This window comes from Lissotriton vulgaris, chromosome 11, assembly GCF_964263255.1.
Source record: "Lissotriton vulgaris chromosome 11, aLisVul1.2, whole genome shotgun sequence".
Classification (NCBI taxonomy): domain Eukaryota; kingdom Metazoa; phylum Chordata; class Amphibia; order Caudata; family Salamandridae; genus Lissotriton; species Lissotriton vulgaris.
In genome coordinates, this window is record NC_141699.1 from 120,852,181 (window position 1) to 120,864,586 (window position 12,406).

The 12,406-nt window shown below is 43.7% G+C and overlaps 5 non-coding genes across 5 annotated transcripts; all 5 read right to left on the bottom strand.

The window, feature by feature from the left end:
* Nucleotides 1–1,302: 1,302 nt before the first annotated feature.
* LOC147679288 (U4 spliceosomal RNA) lies at nucleotides 1,303–1,442 on the bottom strand. Its single transcript, XR_015301668.1, has one exon. It is a non-coding gene; the product is annotated as a U4 spliceosomal RNA (small nuclear RNA).
* Nucleotides 1,443–3,372: 1,930 nt separating this feature from the next.
* On the bottom strand, nucleotides 3,373–3,512 carry LOC147679289 (U4 spliceosomal RNA). The gene has a single exon (XR_015301747.1). It is a non-coding gene; the product is annotated as a U4 spliceosomal RNA (small nuclear RNA).
* Nucleotides 3,513–5,442: 1,930 nt separating this feature from the next.
* Nucleotides 5,443–5,582, bottom strand: LOC147679290 (U4 spliceosomal RNA). The gene has a single exon (XR_015301771.1). It is a non-coding gene; the product is annotated as a U4 spliceosomal RNA (small nuclear RNA).
* Nucleotides 5,583–7,512: 1,930 nt separating this feature from the next.
* LOC147679291 (U4 spliceosomal RNA) lies at nucleotides 7,513–7,652 on the bottom strand. The gene has a single exon (XR_015301730.1). It is a non-coding gene; the product is annotated as a U4 spliceosomal RNA (small nuclear RNA).
* Nucleotides 7,653–9,581: 1,929 nt separating this feature from the next.
* LOC147679292 (U4 spliceosomal RNA) lies at nucleotides 9,582–9,721 on the bottom strand. The gene has a single exon (XR_015301760.1). It is a non-coding gene; the product is annotated as a U4 spliceosomal RNA (small nuclear RNA).
* Between the last annotated feature and the right edge of the window lie 2,685 nt (nucleotides 9,722–12,406).

Genomic DNA, 12,406 nt, shown 5'->3' on the forward strand with positions numbered 1-12,406 from the left:
AATGTCCTTGTGCCACTATGGATGTGCTGTATTTACAATACAGTGCTCCATGGTGCAAGGATTAACAGATGCATCAGAAATTCTGACACATGTGTTGGCACAAAAGTGACGCATTGCTGAAGTTGATCATGAAAGTGAAGCAAAAAGCCATGAGTCATTCCAAACGCTTGGTCTGTGCAGGCGTAGGGATTTTGCCGCAGTGAAGGCATAAAGTGACGCAGTGAAATCTTGTAGATTTCAGTGCGTGAGTTCTACAAGGCTTTTTTTCGTGGAAACGCCCACCCTGCATACATTATGCCTGACGCAGGTATAATGTGATGCAGGGCTGTATAATGTGACGCATCTCCCTACATGCGTCACATTGTAAAAGGGCCGCAACATTTACGCCGCAGCTGCGCCACAATACAGATTTTTATATGTGCCCTGTAAATGGCTGTGTGTACGTTGTGTGTCTCCGTCGGCATGCAGCATACAAATTTTCCCGGATCATGTAGCCCAGTTGGCCTGATGCAGCCACGCAAGAGCTCTTTGCGTGACCTCATTGTCACCGATTCAAATCAGGGAGGATCCACGCAGCCTTTCATGGCTCTCAGGTGAAAAAATGGGCCCTAGGGCAAGGAAGGAAATAGGACCCCTTATTCATGTTTGAAATATAAAATACCGCAATAATCGGGGTTCAGTGGGTCCCGCAGGTCTGTGGGCGCCAGTGCCACTGCACCTGCTGCAACAATGGAAGCTACGCCCCTGACATACAGCTGGGTAACATCAATTACTCAGTGACACAAAGAGCATTAAAAATACACTTTACATAATGTTAAATGACAAAGACAACAGCTTTGTCAGTTCTTGTTCTGTTTCAAGCACTCCATACAATCTGTATGAACCCTCTCCGCATTTTCCTACTGATAACAAACGCCTTTGCTCCCAGATATAAACTTTCTAGGTGGTTTGTGTACATTTGAATGGGAGATGAGACCTCGAAAGAGCCCAGCTCTGCAACGGACTGCGAGTCAAATCAGAGAGCGGAAAAAAAGCCCGTACTCTGGCCATCAACTACCCGAGCGAATCCGGGGATCGAAGGTGAGAACAAAGAGGAAGAAATACAAGAATTATGAAAACTGATCAAGGAGAAAAAATCCCTAAGTTACTGCCGTATTTAAAAAGCTGAGAAAACAAAAAGAACGTAAAGAGTAAACTGAAGCCAAATAAAATCACAGTTTTCTCCTTGTCACAGTTAACAATTATGCAAGTAAATCGCATTGAAAAATAAACTATCTTATTTTTTTATTACATATTCTCCAGTCTCCGAAGAGACTGTCAAAAATTGTCATTTCAACTATATTTCAAGTCTCCATGACGGGGTATTGGGTAAAGTTTTCAATAAGCAATAATCGCGCCTCGGTTAAACCTCATTGGCTACGATACTGCCACTGCGCAAAGCTAACCAATTATAGTGTGAATTTCATGCCCACTCGCCCTAGTACCTCATGTTACAAAGAACATGAACCCTTTTCAAAAGATTTTATCTATTTATGCATAACTACACCTCCACTGCTTCTGACAGGCAATGTAAGACATATGTTGGCGTTGTTTTACTAATTTCCATCAGCTCTCTGCCCCAAACCGTCGCTAGCCACACGCAGAGAATTCTGGGAAATTGTATGCTAAATAGCTCTTCAGGTAAGCAGCACCCTCCCTAGGTATGGATTTGATGCTCAGACAGATATCCCTTCACACAAAGATGAGATCTAGGCTGCTAGCCATGGGTTGTGGAAAATATAAGAAGCACAAATTCATAATAGCATCCTCATAGGGCCCACTGTCTTCAAATGTTTACTAGAGGAGGAACAGCAATAATTTAAAGGAAAATAAATCATAGCTACATTTTTCCATTTTCCATACTGCAAGTCTGCCATTTCATTGCACTACATAGTTGCATTTGCTGCATTTCATTTTCAGCTTTAGGGGGTACAATATACTGGTTTCCTGGTTTTCAAAACATTCTAGGGGAAGATTCACAAGGATCTGACGCATCTGCGTAGATGCATATTTTTCCTTGCGTCAGTGCTGAATGTCCTTGTGCCACTATGGATGTGCTGTATTTACAATACAGTGCTCCATGGTACAAGGATTAACAGATGCATCAGAAATTCTGACACATGTGTTGGCACAAAAGTGACGCATTGCTGAAGTTGATCATGAAAGTGAAGCAAAAAGCCATGAGTCATTCCAAACGCTTGGTCTGTGCAGGCGTAGGGATTTTGCCGCAGTGAAGGCGTAAAGTGACGCAGTGAAATCTTGTAGATTTCAGTGCGTGAGTTCTACAAGGCTTTTTTTCGTGGAAACGCCCACCCTGCATACATTATGCCTGACGCAGGTATAATGTGATGCAGGGCTTTATAATGTGACGCATCTCCCTAGATGCGTCACATTGTAAAAGGGCCGCAACATTTACGCCGCAGCTGCGCCGCAATACAGATTTTTATATGTGCCCTGTAAATGGCTGTGTGTACGTTGTGTGTCTCCGTCGGCATGCAGCATACAAATTTTCCCGGATCATGTAGCCCAGTTGGGCTGATGCAGCCACGCAAGAGCTCTTTGCGTGACCTCATTGTCACCGATTCAAATCAGGGAGGATCCACGCAGCCTTTCATGGCTCTCAGGTCAAAAAATGGGCCCTAGGGCAAGGAAGGAAATAGGACCCCTTATTCATGTTTGAAATATAAAATACCGCAATAATCGGGGTTCAGTGGGTCCCGCAGGTCTGTGGGCGCCAGTGCCACTGCACCTGCTGCAACAATGGAAGCTACGCCCCTGTCATACAGCTGGGTAACATCAATTACTCAGTGACACAAAGAGCATTAAAAATACACTTTACATAATGTTAAATGACAAAAACAACAGCTTTGTCAGTTCTTGTTCTGTTTCAAGCACTCCATACAATCTGTATGAACCCTCTCCGCATTTTCCTACTGATAACAAACGCCTTTGCTCCCAGAAATAAACTTTCTAGGTGGTTTGTGTACATTTGAATGGGAGATGAGACCTCGAAAGAGCCCAGCTCTGCAACGGACTGCGACTCAACTCAGAGAGCGGAAACAAAGCCCGTACTCTGGCCATCAACTACCCGAGCGAATCCGGGGATCGAAGGTGAGAACAAAGAGGAAGAAATACAAGAATTATGAAAACTGATCAAGGAGAAAAAATCCATAAGTTACTGCCGTATTTAAAAAGCTGAGAAAACAAAAAGAACGTAAAGAGTAAACTGAAGCCAAAAAAAGTCACAGTTTTCTCCTTGTCACAGATAACAATTATGCAAGTAAATCGCATTGAAAAATAAACTAACTTATTTTTTTATTAGATATTCTCCAGTCTCCGAAGAGACTGTCAAAAATTGTCATTTCAACTATATTTCAAGTCTCCATGACGGGGTATTTGGTAAAGTTTTCAATAAGCAATAATCACGCCTCGGTTAAACCTCATTGGCTACGATACTGCCACTGCGCAAAGCTAACCAATTATAGTGTGAATTTCATGCCCACTCGCCCTAGTACCTCATGTTACAAAGAACATGAACCCTTTTCAAAAGATTTTATCTATTTATGCATAACTACACCTCCACTGCTTCTGACAGGCAATGTAAGACATATGTTGGCGTTGTTTTACTAATTTCCATCAGCTCTCTGCCCCAAACCGTCGCTAGCCACACGCAGAGAATTCTGGGAAATTGTATGCTAAATAGCTCTTCAGGTAAGCAGCACCCTCCCTAGGTATGGATTTGATGCTCAGACAGATATCCCTTCACACAAAGATGAGATCTAGGCTGCTAGCCATGGGTTGTGGAAAATATAAGAAGCACAAATTCATAATAGCATCCTCATAGGGCCCACTGTCTTCAAATGTTTACTAGAGGAGGAACAGCAATAATTTAAAGGAAAATAAATCATAGCTACATTTTTCCATTTTCCATACTGCAAGTCTGCCATTTCATTGCACTACATAGTTGCATTTGCTGCATTTCATTTTCAGCTTTAGGGGGTACAATATACTGGTTTCCTGGTTTTCAAAACATTCTAGGGGAAGATTCACAAGGATCTGACGCATCTGCATAGATGCATATTTTTTCTTGCGTCAGTGCTGAATGTCCTTGTGCCACTATGGATGTGCTGTATTTACAATACAGTGCTCCATGGTGCAAGGATTAACAGATGCATCAGAAATTCTGACACATGTGTTGGCACAAAAGAGACGCATTGCTGAAGTTGATCATGAAAGTGAAGCAAAAAGCCATGAGTCATTCCAAACGCTTGGTCTGTGCAGGCGTAGGGATTTTGCCGCAGTGAAGGCGTAAAGTGACGCAGTGAAATCTTGTAGATTTCAGTGCGTGAGTTCTACAAGGCTTTTTTTCGTGGAAACGCCCACCCTGCATACATTATGCCTGACGCAGGTATAATGTGATGCAGGGCTTTATAATGTGACGCATCTCCCTAGATGCGTCACATTGTAAAAGGGCCGCAACATTTACGCCGCAGCTGCGCCACAATACAGATTTTTATATGTGCCCTGTAAATGGCTGTGTGTACGTTGTGTGTCTCCGTCGGCATGCAGCATACAAATTTTCCCGGATCATGTAGCCCAGTTGGACTGATGCAGCCACGCAAGAGCTCTTTGCGTGACCTCATTGTCACCGATTCAAATCAGGGAGGATCCACGCAGCCTTTCATGGCTCTCAGGTGAAAAAATGGGCCCTAGGGCAAGGAAGGAAATAGGACCCCTTATTCATGTTTGAAATATAAAATACCGCAATAATCGGTGTTCAGTGGGTCCCGCAGGTCTGTGGGCGCCAGTGCCACTGCACCTGCTGCAACAATGGAAGCTACGCCCCTGTCATACAGCTGGGTAACATCAATTACTCAGTGACACAAAGAGCATTAAAAATACACTTTACATAATGTTAAATGACAAAGACAACAGCTTTGTCAGTTCTTGTTCTGTTTCAAGCACTCCATACAATCTGTATGAACCCTCTCCGCATTTTCCTACTGATAACAAACGCCTTTGCTCCCAGATATAAACTTTCTAGGTGGTTTGTGTACATTTGAATGGGAGATGAGACCTCGAAAGAGCCCAGCTCTGCAACGGACTGCGAGTCAACTCAGAGAGCGGAAAAAAAGCCCGTACTCTGGCCATCAACTACCCGAGCGAATCCGGGGATCGAAGGTGAGAACAAAGAGGAAGAAATACAAGAATTATGAAAACTGATCAAGGAGAAAAAATCCCTAAGTTACTGCCGCATTTAAAAAGCTGAGAAAACAAAAAGAACGTAAAGAGTAAACTGAAGCCATATAAAATCACAGTTTTCTCCTTGTCACAGATAACAATTATGCAAGTAAATCGCATTGAAAAATAAACTATCTTATTTTTTTATTAGATATTCTCCAGTCTCCGAAGAGACTGTCAAAAATTGTCATTTCAACTATATTTCAAGTCTCCATGACGGGGTATTGGGTAAAGTTTTCAATAAGCAATAATCGCGACTCGGTTAAACCTCATTGGCTACGATACTGCCACTGCGCAAAGCTAACCAATTATAGTGTGAATTTCATGCCCACTCGCCCTAGTACCTCATGTTACAAAGAACATGAACCCTTTTCAAAAGATTTTATCTATTTATGCATAACTACACCTCCACTGCTTCTGACAGGCAATGTAAGACATATGTTGGCGTTGTTTTACTAATTTCCATCAGCTCTCTGCCCCAAACCGTCGCTAGCCACACGCAGAGAATTCTGGGAAATTGTATGCTAAATAGCTCTTCAGGTAAGCAGCACCCTCCCTAGGTATGGATTTGATGCTCAGACAGATATCCCTTTACACAAAGATGAGATCTAGGCTGCTAGCCATGGGTTGTGGAAAATATAAGAAGCACAAATTCATAATAGCATCCTCATAGGGCCCACTGTCTTCAAATGTTCACTAGAGGAGGAACAGCAATAATTTAAAGGAAAATAAATCATAGCTACATTTTTCCATTTTCCATACTGCAAGTCTGCCATTTCATTGCACTACATAGTTGCATTTGCTGCATTTCATTTTCAGCTTTAGGGGGTACAATATACTGGTTTCCTGGTTTTCAAAACATTCTAGGGGAAGATTGACAAGGATCTGACGCATCTGCATAGATGCATATTTTTCCTTGCGTCAGTGCTGAATGTCCTTGTGCCACTATGGATGTGCTGTATTTACAATACAGTGCTCCATGGTACAAGGATTAACAGATGCATCAGAAATTCTGACACATGTGTTGGCACAAAAGTGACGCATTGCTGAAGTTGATCATGAAAGTGAAGCAAAAAGCCATGAGTCATTCCAAACGCTTGGTCTGTGCAGGCGTAGGGATTTTGCCGCAGTGAAGGCGTAAAGTGACGCAGTGAAATCTTGTAGATTTCAGTGCGTGAGTTCTACAAGGCTTTTTTTCGTGGAAACGCCCACCCTGCATACATTATGCCTGACGCAGGTATAATGTGATGCAGGGCTTTATAATGTGACGCATCTCCCTAGATGCGTCACATTGTAAAAGGGCCGCAACATTTACTCCGCAGCTGCGCCACAATACAGATTTTTATATGTGCCCTGTAAATGGCTGTGTGTACGTTGTGTGTCTCCGTCGGCATGCAGCATACAAATTTTCCCGGATCATGTAGCCCAGTTGGGCTGATGCAGCCACGCAAGAGCTCTTTGCGTGACCTCATTGTCACCGATTCAAATCAGGGAGGATCCACGCAGCCTTTCATGGCTCTCAGGTCAAAAAATGGGCCCTAGGGCAAGGAAGGAAATAGGACCCCTTATTCATGTTTGAAATATAAAATACCGCAATAATCGGGGTTCAGTGGGTCCCGCAGGTCTGTGGGCGCCAGTGCCACTGCACCTGCTGCAACAATGGAAGCTACGCCCCTGTCATACAGCTGGGTAACATCAATTACTCAGTGACACAAAGAGCATTAAAAATACACTTTACATAATGTTAAATGACAAAAACAACAGCTTTGTCAGTTCTTGTTCTGTTTCAAGCACTCCATACAATCTGTATGAACCCTCTCCGCATTTTCCTACTGATAACAAACGCCTTTGCTCCCAGAAATAAACTTTCTAGGTGGTTTGTGTACATTTGAATGGGAGATGAGACCTCGAAAGAGCCCAGCTCTGCAACGGACTGCGAGTCAACTCAGAGAGCGGAAACAAAGCCCGTACTCTGGCCATCAACTACCCGAGCGAATCCGGGGATCGAAGGTGAGAACAAAGAGGAAGAAATACAAGAATTATGAAAACTGATCAAGGAGAAAAAATCCATAAGTTACTGCCGTATTTAAAAAGCTGAGAAAACAAAAAGATCGTAAAGAGTAAACTGAAGCCAAAAAAAGTCACAGTTTTCTCCTTGTCACAGATAACAATTATGCAAGTAAATCGCATTGAAAAATAAACTATCTTATTTTTTTATTAGATATTCTCCAGTCTCCGAAGAGACTGTCAAAAATTGTCATTTCAACTATATTTCAAGTCTCCATGACGGGGTATTGGGTAAAGTTTTCAATAAGCAATAATCGCGCCTCGGTTAAACCTCATTGGCTACGATACTGCCACTGCGCAAAGCAAACCAATTATAGTGTGAATTTCATGCCCACTCGCCCTAGTACCTCATGTTACAAAGAACATGAACCCTTTTCAAAAGATTTTATCTATTTATGCATAACTACACCTCCACTGCTTCTGACAGGCAATGTAAGACATATGTTGGCGTTGTTTTACTAATTTCCATCAGCTCTCTGCCCCAAACCATCGCTAGCCACACGCAGAGAATTCTGGGAAATTGTATGCTAAATAGCTCTTCAGGTAAGCAGCACCCTCCCTAGATATGGATTTGATGCTCAGACAGATATCCCTTCACACAAAGATGAGATCTAGGCTGCTAGCCATGGGTTGTGGAAAATATAAGAAGCACAAATTCATAATAGCATCCTCATAGGGCCCACTGTCTTCAAATGTTTACTAGAGGAGGAACAGCAATAATTTAAAGGAAAATAAATCATAGCTACATTTTTCCATTTTCCATACTGCAAGTCTGCCATTTCATTGCACTACATAGTTGCATTTGCTGCATTTCATTTTCAGCTTTAGGGGGTACAATATACTGGTTTCCTGGTTTTCAAAACATTCTAGGGGAAGATTCACAAGGATCTGACGCATCTGCATAGATGCATATTTTTCCTTGCGTCAGTGCTGAATGTCCTTGTGCCACTATGGATGTGCTGTATTTACAATACAGTGCTCCATGGTGCAAGGATTAACAGATGCATCAGAAATTCTGACACATGTGTTGGCACAAAAGTGACGCATTGCTGAAGTTGATCATGAAAGTGAAGCAAAAAGCCATGAGTCATTCCAAACGCCTGGTCTGTGCAGGCGTAGGGATTTTGCCGCAGTGAAGGCGTAAAGTGACGCAGTGAAATCTTGTAGATTTCAGTGCGTGAGTTCTACAAGGCTTTTTTTCGTGGAAACGCCCACCCTGCATACATTATGCCTGACGCAGGTATAATGTGATGCAGGGCTTTATAATGTGACGCATCTCCCTAGATGCGTCACATTGTAAAAGGGCCGCAACATTTACGCCGCAGCTGCGCCACAATACAGATTTTTATATGTGCCCTGTAAATGGCTGTGTGTACGTTGTGTGTCTCCGTCGGCATGCAGCATACAAATTTTCCCGGATCATGTAGCCCAGTTGGGCTGATGCAGCCACGCAAGAGCTCTTTGCGTGACCTCATTGTCACCGATTCAAATCAGGGAGGATCCACGCAGCCTTTCATGGCTCTCAGGTGAAAAAATGGGCCCTAGGGCAAGGAAGGAAATAGGACCCCTTATTCATGTTTGAAATATAAAATACCGCAATAATCGGGGTTCAGTGGGTCCCGCAGGTCTGTGGGCGCCAGTGCCACTGCACCTGCTGCAACAATGGAAGCTACGCCCCTGTCATACAGCTGGGTAACATCAATTACTCAGTGACACAAAGAGCATTAAAAATACACTTTACATAATGTTAAATGACAAAGACAACAGCTTTGTCAGTTCTTGTTCTGTTTCAAGCACTCCACACAATCTGTATGAACCCTCTCCGCATTTTCCTACTGATTACAAACGCCTTTGCTCCCAGATATAAACTTTCTAGGTGGTTTGTGTACATTTGAATGGGAGATGAGACCTCGAAAGAGCCCAGCTCTGCAACGGACTGCGAGTCAACTCAGAGAGCGGAAAAAAGCCCGTACTCTGGCCATCAACTACCCGAGCGAATCCGGGGATCGAAGGTGAGAACAAAGAGGAAGAAATACAAGAATTATGAAAACTGATCAAAGAGAAAAAATCCCTAAGTTACTGCCGTATTTAAAAAGCTGAGAAAACAAAAAGAACGTAAAGAGTAAACTGAAGCCAAATAAAGTCACAGTTTTCTCCTTGTCACAGATAACAATTATGCAAGTAAATCGCATTGAATAATAAACTATCTTATTTTTTTATTACATATTCTCCAGTCTCCGAAGAGACTGTCAAAAATTGTCATTTCAACTATATTTCAAGTCTCCATGACGGGGTATAAGGTAAAGTTTTCAATAAGCAATAATCACGCCTCGGTTAAACCTCATTGGCTACGATACTGCCACTGCGCAAAGCTAACCAAGTATAGTGTGAATTTCATGCCCACTCGCCCTAGTACCTCATGTTACAAAGAACATGAACCCTTTTCAAAAGATTTTATCTATTTATGCATAACTACACCTCCACTGCTTCTGACAGGCAATGTAAGACATATGTTGGCGTTGTTTTACTAATTTCCATCAGCTCTCTGCCCCAAACCGTCGCTAGCCACACGCAGAGAATTCTGGGAAATTGTATGCTAAATAGCTCTTTAGGTAAGCAGCACCCTCCCTAGGTATGGATTTGATGCTCAGACAGATATCCCTTCACACAAAGATGAGATCTAGGCTGCTAGCCATGGGTTGTGGAAAATATAAGAAGCACAAATTCATAATAGCATCCTCATAGGGCCCACTGTCTTCAAATGTTTACTAGAGGAGGAACAGCAATAATTTAAAGGAAAATAAATCATAGCTACATTTTTCCATTTTCCATACTGCAAGTCTGCCATTTCATTGCACTACATAGTTGCATTTGCTGCATTTCATTTTTAGCTTTAGGGGGTACAATATACTGGTTTCCTGGTTTTCAAAACATTCTAGGGGAAGATTCACAAGGATCTGACGCATCTGCATAGATGCATGCTTTTCCTTGCGTCAGTGCTGAATGTCCTTGTGCCACTATGGATGTGCTGTATTTACAATACAGTGCTCCATGGTGCAAGGATTAACAGATGCATCAAAAATTCGGACACATGTGTTGGCACAAAAGTGACGCATTGCTGAAGTTGATCATGAAAGTGAAGCAAAAAGCCATGAGTCATTCCAAACGCTTGGTCTGTGCAGGCGTAGGGATTTTGCCGCAGTGAAGGCGTAAAGTGACGCATTGAAATCTTGTAGATTTCAGTGCGTGAGTTCTACAAGGCTTTTTTTCATGGAAACGCCCACCCTGCATACATTATGCCTGACGCAGGTATAATGTGATGCAGGGCTTTATAATGTGACGCATCTCTCTAGATGCGTCACATTGTAAAAGGGCCGCAACATTTACGCCGCAGCTGCGCCACAATACAGATTTTTATATGTGCCCTGTAAATGGCTGTGTGTACGTTGTGTGTCTCCGTCGGCATGCAGCATACAAATTTTCCCGGATCATGTAGCCCAGTTGGGCTGATGCAGCCACGCATGAGCTCTTTGCGTGACCTCATTGTCACCGATTCAAATCAGGGAGGATCCACGCAGCCTTTCATGGCTCTCAGGTGAAAAAATGGGCCCTAGGGCAAGGAAGGAAATAGGACCCCTTATTCATGTTTGAAATATAAAATACCGCAATAATCGGGGTTCAGTGGGTCCCGCAGGTCTGTATGGCTGAGATACCCGCCACCCCCTCTCAACACAATCCCCAAGGATGGGACACCGGAAACGGTTCTGAACTTTTTGGAAGACGGGAGGGAGTGACCCTCCCGGCCGTATTTATTAAAATATGAAACAAAAATTAAAACATTAAAATAACAGTTTCATATTAATGTACAATTTCATTTCCACATTGCGATGTTTGGCTAACCTTAACATATTCTCTAATACAAAGGTTCTCCTAGCCGAACTAACATCCTACAAAACATTTAACTTGAAATTGTACATCCTAACGTTTAAGGGCCAACGGCAAGGTCGTAACCGGTGTCAGGATCCCTAAACCAGACATATCCCCCTCACTTGTGAGGGGCGACCGCACAGAGGTGTACCTCAAGTGCATTTACCAATTTCCCTTGACTTGACGGGGGCCCCAATAAACTCGACGCCATTTAAAGGTCGTCCGAGGACACGTGTGAGGTATCTAGAAGGTAGCGTAGACCCCCTCCCAAACCCCACACAACTTACCACATCTGCCGTCGCAGATGTCCTGGCCCCGGGAAATTCCCCAGGAGGGGGCTGTAGCCCCTCCTACCCAGGAAGGGGCCTTGACCGCCTTTCCTTTTCTTTCGGCGGCCCATCCTTAGAAGGTACCACCTCCCCGTTGAGGGGCCAATGGCCACCTCCCTTGAGCGCTCCCATCCGTAATGGGTGACGCCCACCCATAGGGATCCTCCAATTACTGCTCACCGATCATGACCTTACCGCCCGACCAAAATAAATACGACAATTCTAACTAAACTACTAAATTACTAAATTACTAAAAGACAGTAACAATTACCACTTATTAAAAGGCATGATTACTGATCAACACTAGTGCATCATTACTTTATTTGCAAAAACAAACTACAATTTGACAATTCTTTATTGCATATTCAAAGTTATCACGACAATCATCACAACCTGCAAAAAATTAGCGTTACCACATCAAACTTTATTCAAAACCACTTGCTGTCCTCAGGGGCTGGTGGGTGGGTCAAAATTGGCTCTTCGTTCCGTCTCGAGCTCACGTGCAGCAAGGAGGTGCAGCTTTAGAGCACAGGAACAAGAGGATGCTTTCTTGGCTTGTTGCTCCTTTTATCCGTCTTCAGGGCGGGCGTAAACCCGCCCCTGCCTGCCCCCAAGGGCGTGGCCGGCCGCGTCAGTGTCTAGGCCAGCCCACTCCAGGGCGGGAAAAGAGCGCGCCCCGGCTACGCCGCTTCGGGCATACCAGCCGAGACGCGCCTTCCGCCCAAGATGGCTTCCCGGGGGGATCGTGGTACTCCGCCATACGTTCGGGGGGACCGAATGGTCGCCCCTTTCCATATGGCTGA